We start from the raw sequence: 1,078 nt of genomic DNA on the forward strand, positions 1-1,078 counted from the left end.
ATATTCATTCATTGTTGCATATTTTCCTCCCTCCCCCACCCCCTAGTTCACTTTCATTTTATAAAAATTAAAATTCATTCATTATTGCATATTTTCTTCCTCCCCCTCCTCCAGTTCACTCTGCATTGCACCCCTTGTTCCACATTGTTGTCATACAGATAATGCCTAATCATATATTCCTTTCAGACAGTTCTTCCTCTCATCTGTTCCAATGCAGTGTTCATTATCTATTCACTCCTTTGCTATTCTCCCCCCAACTCCCATGTCAAACCCTGTCCTATCAGAAATGCAAATCAAAACAATTATGAGATACTATCTCACTCCAGCAACAATAGCAAAGTTCAACAGGGCAGCAAACAATAAATGCTGGTGAGGTTGAAACTCTTATTCACTGCTGGTGATAATGTTAAATAGTACAACCACTATGGAAGGTGGTCTGGCACATTCTCAAAAAGTTCAAACTAGAAATACCATTTGACACAAGAATTCCACTACTAGGGATATACCCTAAAGAAACCAGAACTGTGACTCAAACAGCTGTATGCCCATAAGGGTTTTTATTGCTGTGTTATTCACAATAGTAAAGAGATGGAAGCAACCCAAATGCCCATCAAAAAATGAAAGGATAGAAAAATGATGGCACACTCACACATGGAATTTTATGCAGCATTGAAAAACAATGAGCTCATAAAACATTACATAACATGTGTAAGTCTGGAAGACATTACGCTGAGCAAAATATCTTGGTCACAAATATTGTAGACCAGGAAATTTGGAGGACAACTGACTGGCTGAACTAACTGGAAGAGATCCATATTTTTCCAATTCTCAAGAAAGATTATCCAACAGAATGTGTAAAATATCAAACAATATTGTTAATATCACATGCTAGAAAAATATTACTGAAGATCATCCACAAATGACTGGAACAGTACATTTTCAAGGAACTGTCAAAAGTTCAAGCTGGGTTTAGAAGAGGTCATCAGGGACCTCTGCTGATCATCTCTGATGATGACCTCAGTGCTGATGTCAGATGGATCCTGACTGAAAACAGAGAATATCGGAAGAATATCTGTCT

Source organism: Elephantulus edwardii, unplaced genomic scaffold, assembly GCF_000299155.1.
Source record: "Elephantulus edwardii isolate Elephantulus edwardi_28Jun2011 unplaced genomic scaffold, EleEdw1.0 scaffold00280, whole genome shotgun sequence".
Classification (NCBI taxonomy): domain Eukaryota; kingdom Metazoa; phylum Chordata; class Mammalia; order Macroscelidea; family Macroscelididae; genus Elephantulus; species Elephantulus edwardii.